The sequence below is a fragment of the Saccopteryx leptura genome, chromosome 12, assembly GCF_036850995.1.
Source record: "Saccopteryx leptura isolate mSacLep1 chromosome 12, mSacLep1_pri_phased_curated, whole genome shotgun sequence".
Taxonomy (NCBI): Eukaryota; Metazoa; Chordata; class Mammalia; order Chiroptera; family Emballonuridae; genus Saccopteryx; species Saccopteryx leptura.
The window spans coordinates 41,141,260-41,149,104 of NC_089514.1; the positions used below are offsets into that span (position 1 = coordinate 41,141,260).

General features: G+C 48.0%; 1 pseudogene; it reads right to left on the reverse strand.

Annotated features, from left to right (window-relative positions):
- Positions 1-357: 357 nt before the first annotated feature.
- Positions 358-1,901, reverse strand: LOC136383999 (ubiA prenyltransferase domain-containing protein 1-like; annotated as a pseudogene).
- Between the last annotated feature and the right edge of the window lie 5,944 nt (positions 1,902-7,845).

The window sequence follows — 7,845 nt, forward strand, 5'->3', positions numbered from 1 at the left end:
AGGAACGGCGATTGGGGTGGGGGACAAGGCAGCCTTGTGGGCTTTAAGCAGCTGGCCAGGAGGGCAGTGCCTTTAAAATGAAGCAATAAAATATCCCCTTATTTCTGTGAGCAGTATTACAGAAAGGGCTCGGGGTCCTTCCTACCATTCCAGCAGATTCTACAGAGGGAAAACAGCCCCCCACCAATCCCAAAGCAGAGTGATTTTCTCAGTTGCTTCTGGGGTGGTTTTTTTTTTTTTTTCCTTCCCAGTCCCCAGCCGGATCTTGCTGCCAGGTGGGCTGACACTCTCCTTCAACTGTGAGAACTGAAAGGAGAGAGGAAGGACAAAAGCCTCCAAGTCTCGATTGAGGGCCGGGACCCGCGGCAGGCTGCTAATGAGGGCCGTGGGTTTCAGAAGCCAGTGCTCGGAATGAGAAACGGGGGTTTTTGGTGTCACTGGGGCCTGACACCCGTCACTAGCACATCCTTCAAGACAAAGAAAACAGGACGCGTGGTCAAGTTACCATGACTCATTCAGGACTGGAGGCCAGCCCAGGTGGCTCCTTCACCAAGTCCCAGGGCCTCTCAGTCCACTTTAAAGTGACCTAACACCACCCTCTGGAAAGTATAAATAAAACAAGGGCCAAGCAACCAATTCACCTGAGAACAAAGTGGTTTCAAGATTCCCCATGAAACGGAACATTATCTTCCAGAACCTAAGAATTAAAAAAAGGTGGGAATTCACAAACCATCCTTAGGCCCCACCCTGTCGAATCAACGTCTGTCCCGAGACACTCTGCCTCTGACACATTCTCAGATAGGGGGACGTGTTGGTGGAGGGGCGCCTGGCCCCCTCAGAGTTTGGGCAGGCTACCTGCTGGCGCCAGAATGATGCCAAACACGTAGAAGAGCCCCAGCAGGAGGTTGAGTTTGGCGGTCCTCTGGGGCAGCTTGTTGAATGTCTGGCTTCGGAACTGCCTCTCGAGGGAGAAGACCATGGGAATGGTGAGCAGCGGCAGGGCCAGGCTGATGCTGCAGCGTGTGGCCAGGATGCTGAAGAGCAAGTAGGGTCAGAAGAGCAGGGACGTGTAGAGCACGTAGGAGAGGGCGGGGCCTATGAGGAGGGCCAGGGTGACGATTCCCGCCTCCTGGTCGGACTCCACGTCCTGGTGGTGTTGGAATGGAGAATGGCCTCGGTGCTCAGCGCCAGAGGGATGGCATAGACCAGCGGGAAGACCGCCAGCGACCCCACCTGGACTGCGTAGGCAAACATCACGGCCAGCTGACCAAAAGTGATGAGGATGACGAAATCTCCCAGAGCCATGTACTTGAATCCAGTGCCTCCTGGGTAGAGAAAGGAGCCAGAGAGGCCTCTAAAGTAGATGAGAGCCAAGTACTCCAGTTTCAGAGGGAATAGGTAGTAGAGGCAAGCGGCACAGACACAGCCCAAAGTGTACAGGAAGACTCCAAACCAGACAACATCGTGGGGCTCCAAGATCCGGTCCACTAGGGTCCTGTAATCACTCTTTTTGTGGTCAATGCCCTTGGAAAAATCATAGTAAGTGTTGACCGAATTGCCAGCGCCGTGCACAGCCAGGATCGCCACCGCACAACCCACCAAGAGCCTGGGACCCAGGACGCCCTGGGGTCTATAGGCCAGGGCACTGCCCGGGGCCCCCGGCGTGAGTGAGCACTGAAACTCCAGGGCCGCAGGGCTAGCACATAGGAGGCGCACTTCTGCCTCCAGGAGCGTGGGAGGGGCCTGTCCCACTCCAGACCGTTGTTCCCCAGCAGGTCCCCGGCTTTGGCCGTTTCTCCCGCCTGGACGTTAATCCTCTCCCCCGGGACCTGCGTGGCCGCCATGGAGATGCACGTGCCTGAAGTCAGGGTTCACAGTAAGCCACCCACAGACCAGCGACTGCGGTGAGAGGAGGAGGGAACAGGGCGGAGCGGCGGCCCTGACCTTCCTTCGTTTCCGCCCCGGGGCAGAGCTGGGGAGGCAGCAGGGCCCGGGGCAGCAGAGAGCCGGCCTAGCACCACAGGAGGTGTGGTAGCACCGCTTGGGCTTCCTGCCCCCTGGGCAAAGCGTGTCTCCGACCCCTGTCCAGCGTTAGAGCTCGAGGCCAAGAGGCGATCGCCTCCCTGAGGCTGGGCTACCAGGACGGCATCTTGTGCCGAGATGGGCGTATTTTAATGGAAGATTAGTTAAACAAAAATGACAGGCGCCAAAGGGTTGACTACTCTACTGATTGCATACCCAGCTGTGTCCCTTAGTGAAAAGGAGACTTTCCAATCCTTGTAGAAGAATACCAAGTAGGCAATGGCTTGCTGCTAACACTTGCCCTAGCCTCCTTGTGCAAGATTTCAGGCTGGCAGATTGCGGTTCTTGGAGGTGGCTTTCTAGTTGCATTTCCTGGCAGATGGTTAGGTATCTGTAGCCTATGACAGGCTGACTTTTCTCAGATCTCCACCCCAAATTTCAATATCTAGGCCTAAGAAACATGGCCTGGGTTATCTGGGCCATCCTTTCCTCACTCTCTGGAGGACCTTCACTTCCTGACTATCATAGGCCTTTTCCATGCCTCCTATCTTTACTTGTGAACACCACCCTTTCTCAGCAGGGCTGGGGCCCAGGAGAGGCACGTGAGGACTCACCTCAGGTGCACAGTCTAAGGAGGCACAGAAACTCAGTAATCAAGATAAACAAAATTTTGATATAATTGTTTTAAAAATAAAATGTAAAATAATCCACAATGAACAGAAAATCAAAAATTTTAAAGATTGCATTAAAAGGTCCTGGCCAGGTGGCTTGTTGGATAAAACATCAACCCGGCCCTTCAGATGTCACAAATTCGACCCCTGTGTAAGACATGACACCCAAGAAGCAATCAATGAGTGCACAACTAAATGGAAGAACTAAGTGAAACAAATTGATGGTTCTCTCTTCCACTCCCCCCCCCCCCATTCCTCTCTCTCAAATCAATAGAAAACATTTTTTTAAAAGATTGTATTAAAATTATTTATCTTGCTTACTGCATTTTTTGGCACCCCCCTTAAATTTTGTGCTAGGACACAAGTACCTCACTCACCTAATTCTAGTCTCAGTCTCTCAAGAGTAGAATGTCCTCATTTCAGCTCTGATCTCTAGCTGGAGTTGGCTCTAGCACCACCTTTAATTTGTGAGAATGGACTTAAAGGAGTTTGGTAGGATGGTGATTGATCTGGAGCACAGCTAGCTGGGGGTAGGGGGGAGGTGCAGCGTCATCTTTATCAGAAAGCCACGCAAACAAATAGGCAGAGGGCCAAGTCTATTGTTCCAGAGTTTCCAGAGGCCTTGAAAGGCCCTTGGGCTCTGGTCTGGTGATCAGAGGTGTAGAGGTTTCTGAACAATCCAAGCCTTTGATATGGTTGCCAACACCCACATTTTTCATTCTGGGAAAAATGCCACCCAGGGTCACAACCACCCTCCCCGCCTAAGTGAGGAAGTGTCTGCTGATGGATGGTGGGGGTGAGTCCTGTGTGGGCAAGGGTCAGAAGGACAAGAGTCTTTCTTACCCTGGCTGCCAGCCCTTTCCCCTCTGGTGCACACTGTTGTGCCCCCCCTTTTGCAATTTCAAAATCTGTACTTGTTTTATATCTCTTGTCCTTCTTGGTCAAAGCCAACACCCATCTCTGTGTTTCCTTACAGAAGAGCTGTCCCAGCATTTGTATGTAAAGATATCCTTAGCACCTGACCTGTGGTGGCGCAGATAAATCATAGACTTGGAAAACTGAGGTCGCCTGTTCAAAACCCTGGGCTAGCCTGTTTAAGGCACATATGGGAGTTGGTGCTTCCTGTTCCTCCCCCCTTTCCTCTCCCCTTCCTCTCTCTTCTCTGTAAAATGAAAAAAAAAAAATAAATATTTAAAAAGATGTCCCTAGCACTGGTTCAGATTGTGGCTCTGTTCTGTCCTTATTTCCTAGCCTCACTGCAGTTTCATTTTTCAGAAAATGCAAAAGAGAGTGAGCTATCTTGTTACGGAGGTGGGGAGACACCACCTCTAGGTCCCGCCCTGAATGATGTCTTAGGAATGCTCTCCAGAAGAACTGGCATATCAAATTTATATGGAACATCCTTCTATGGGATGCCGTCTGTAATACCTCCCCCCGCCCCGTGATGGGTGGGTATCTGAGCTCCTTTGCTGTTTTGGAAGAATGTAGGTAAACAAAAGGGAGTTTCCACTAGGCAAACTGTTTTTTCCACTTCCTGTTCTCTGTTATTTTGCCTTGCTCTGTTGTTAAACCACAGAGTTTCAGAATCAGATGAAACTTCTCGTAGACCACAAGGTCTCCATCAACCCGATAAACTGGTGACTAAACTAGATTTCATGATAGCACTCAAAGGACAGGCTTTTCAATGGCAGAACTCACTGTTCTGTATCAGCCTCTTTACTACTGAGCCTGGGTCCCTTGAGATTACTCTTTCTAATTCTGACCTGTGCAGTTTTGGGGGAAAGTATCTGCATGATTTTACTGAAGCCCCCACTCCTCCCTAGGGATAGCTGGGGCTTCTTTCCCTGTCAGGGGTCTTCCCGAGAAAGCCAGGAAAAGCCCCCGAGGGGCTGGGCTTGGGAGAGCTGGGCAGACCACAAGTCTGACCGCACATCCGAGGTTAGCAAGCCGAAAGGAAGTGTGGGCGTGTTATGTTGCATAGCAACCAAAGGCAACAGAGCTGCAAACGTCAGAAGGCAGAGCCATTTAAACAAGAGGGAGTTTGAAGCACCCTGGGGCCTCCAGGGACTGGGCCTAGCTCAGTCAAGGGGAACGTCAGCATCCAAAAGCCCTCAATGACACAGGGGAAGCCAGGGGAAACAGTCAAAGGCTAGTCAGCTCTGAATCACAGTCACGGACGTCAGAGCAGGAATGGATTGCAGAGTGCACCAGCCGTTACTTTGCTGAGAAAGGCAGCAGAAAGCAGTAGAGAGGTAGGTGATCAAGGTTCTGCTGCCCCTGCCCGTGAGTGTCAGAGCCAGAGCCAGCACCCCATGGTCTTCTGTTTGCCTGGCTTTGAGTTTGCAAACACTCTTATGTGCTTTAATTTCATCTAACCCTGAACCAAGAGTAAATATTTATCCTTCTTCAGTGAGAGTAGCCAAATGAGGATTACCAGTTTTCTTATTTCTTATCTGGGAGAAGATATCTTTCTAATGAAATTCTTATTAGGGTTCAATGAGACAGTATTTTTGGGATTGAAGAGGAGGTAATAAAGGTCACCCTCGTCCCCTACAGAGTTCTGAGTTTCTAAGGAATAGGCAACAAATGAGGTCAGATATATCAACTTTATCACTGATAAATTTTATATTGGAGTCAGTGGTTTATATTTGTGGATAAGTGAACCCCAGGATGAGATAGGGCAACTACACAGGCCAGGGCTGGCCTCCCAAGGGGAACTGTCCCTGGAAACCGCTCATCCTCGGAAAACAGAGCCAGTAACAAGCTTGAGAGGAGGCTGGTTGCCCGGGAGAGAAACAGGGCTGAGCCACGCATTCGGGTTCCCGCTCCAAACTCGCCACTGGAAAGTTGTTCCTCCTCCTTTTCCCAGCCTCTTGTCCTTCCCTACTCCTGGGAGGAGTGAGTCATGGAGGAGGAAGAAATTGGAAATCCTCCATGTGGGAGAAAACATCAGGGGTGATGAAGAATTTCATCCTAATAGACATACATAAAGCACTCAGCACTTGGTACAAAGTAAGTGCTCAATAAAAGTTGGGTGTTACTATTACAATTCTGACTACATTCTATTAATCACATCAGAGAATTCTTCACCTTCACTATGTGACTTCTCTAATTTTGTCTGCCCTTATCAGATGTGTGATCTCCATCCTGTTACTAAGCCCCCTAAACCTCGGTGTTCTCTGTACTAATAGGAGTACCTACCCTGTAACTGGGAGGACTTCATGATTTAAGTGTAAAGAACTTAACAACAGTGCCTGGACCATAGTAAATATTCAATGAATGGTGACTATTGTTCTTATAAAAAGAACTTGGGAGTCCAGAGCAAAATAAGTGCAAAATTAAAACAGAGGCATAATTGATTTAGAAGAGGCATATGGAGCCTGACCAGGCAGTGGTGCAGTGAATACAGCAATGGCCTGGGACTCAGAAGATCCAGATTTGAAACTCCGAGGTTGCTGATTTGAGCTCAGACTCACGAGCTTGAGCGTGGGGTTGCTGGCTTGAGTGTGGCATCATAGACATGACCCCATGGTCACTGACTTGGCTGGAGCTCCCCAGTCAAGGTACATATGAGAAAGCAATCAATGAACAACTAAGATGCCGCAGTGAAGAATTGATGCTTCTCATCTCTCTCCTGTCTGCTTGTCTCCCCCCCAACACACACACACACACACACACAGACACACACACACACACACACACACACACACTATGCGGAGGAAAGGCTTTATGTACATGTCATTAGAATTAGAGCAATGACTCCCATTGGATCCACATCTAGATGCCTTTTCCCAGCATTGCCCATAAAATGAGGAAACACTCTCAGTTTGTTCCCCTTGGGAAGATGATGACATTTTTGAGGCTGCAAGCTCTTTAGAGAAAGGATAACTAAATACTGTTTAATGTGTGGACCAAAATGGCTTGACCCAGTCACAGGACCTAAGAGCCTCTGTCTGATTTCCAAGAAGATAGATAACTGAAGTTACTTGCCTTGCTGTTTTGTCTTTAGCACCTAGCCATGCTGTCTGGTACATAACACACATTTATTAAATATTTTCTGAATGAATGAATGGAGCAGGACGCTCTCCATACCAGTGGTAGGGAGATGATATCTAAGTAGATGTGGTATCTGACTCCTGTTCTAGATCTAAGGCATACTGACCAGAGCATTTGTATAATCCCTGATTTTGGTCTTGCTAAAGGGAAGTGGGAGGGAGGAGGAAGTAACTCCCAAAAATATAGATTGCTTTTTTTCTTCAAAAGCCCAATAGTTGTTATTTTGAATATAGGAGCTTGAGATATTCATGCTACAGATATCACATTCAAAGTGAGATAAGAAAGAGTGAAAGATGTGATATCTCAGCAATAGAAATAGCTCACTTTGAGACAGGTATGGATGTAGGACCCTGGCAGATTTAATCAGATTTTATCCTAAAGTTTCAGACACCCAAAGAAGCTACAAGCACACTTTATGTAACAGCAAAAGACTGGAAACAACATAGATGTTCACCTTTAGGGCACATCTACACAATGGAGTTTTGTGCAGCTGTAAAAAGAAAGAGAACTATGTTTGTTAATGCAATCTCTGACTTATACTTTAAGTAAAAAAAGCGAGGTGTGGGACAGTGTGTAGAGTATGCTATTATTATCTAAGAAGGGGAAATACAACTACTTATATGTTTTTGCCTTTTTTAAAATAGAAGGATATACCAAACATTATAAAATTATCTATAAGGAGATGGGGGAATAGAGTAAAGGGGAGAGAACTAGAAGCTAGCCTTGACTTCTCTCAATGTATACTTCATTTTGTAGATCTGACTTCAGAACCATACATTTTAAAATTTATTTATTTATTTATTTATTTATTTAAACAACAGAGACAGAGAGAGGGACAGAAAGACAGGAAGGGAGAGAGATGAGATGCATCAAGTCTTCGTTGCAACACCTTCGTTGTTCATTGATTGATTTCTCATATGTGCCTTGACCGTGGGGCTACAGCAGACCGAGTGACCCCTTGCTCTAGCCAGCGACCTTAGACTGAAGCTGGTGAGCCTTGCTCAAATCAGATGAGCCCACGCTTAAGTTGGCGAGCTCAGGGTTTTGAACCTGGGTCCTCAGCATCCCGTTCTGATGCTCTATCCACTGCACCACA